Source organism: Mizuhopecten yessoensis, unplaced genomic scaffold (genome assembly GCF_002113885.1).
Source record: "Mizuhopecten yessoensis strain PY_sf001 unplaced genomic scaffold, ASM211388v2 scaffold5229, whole genome shotgun sequence".
In the NCBI taxonomy this organism is placed as follows: Eukaryota; Metazoa; Mollusca; class Bivalvia; order Pectinida; family Pectinidae; genus Mizuhopecten; species Mizuhopecten yessoensis.
This window is the reverse complement of record NW_018405944.1, coordinates 3372-3824: the sequence shown is the minus strand read 5'-3', so window position 1 is coordinate 3824 and position 453 is coordinate 3372.

Below are 453 nucleotides of genomic sequence, written 5' to 3'. Positions count from 1 at the left end.
ACCAACTTAGCAAGGGACAGAGTAACTAGATAAGGATATAACACCAACTTAGCAAGGGACAGATTACCTAGATAGGGATATAACACCAATTTAGCAAGGGACAGAGTAACTAGATCAGGATATAACACCAACTTAGCAAGGGACAGATTACCTAGATAAGGATATAACACCAACTTAGCAAGGGACAGTTTACCTAGATAAGGATATAACACAAACTTAGCAAGGGACAGAGTTCCTAGATAAGGATATAACACCAACTTAGCTAGGGACAGAGTACCTAGATAAGGATATAACACCAACTTAGCTAGGGACAGAGTACCCAGATAATTATATAACACCAACTTAGCTAGGGACAGAGTACCTAGATAAGGATATAACACCAACTTAGCAAGGGACAGAGTACCTAGATAAGGATATAACACCAACTTAGCAAGGGACAGAGTACCTAGATAA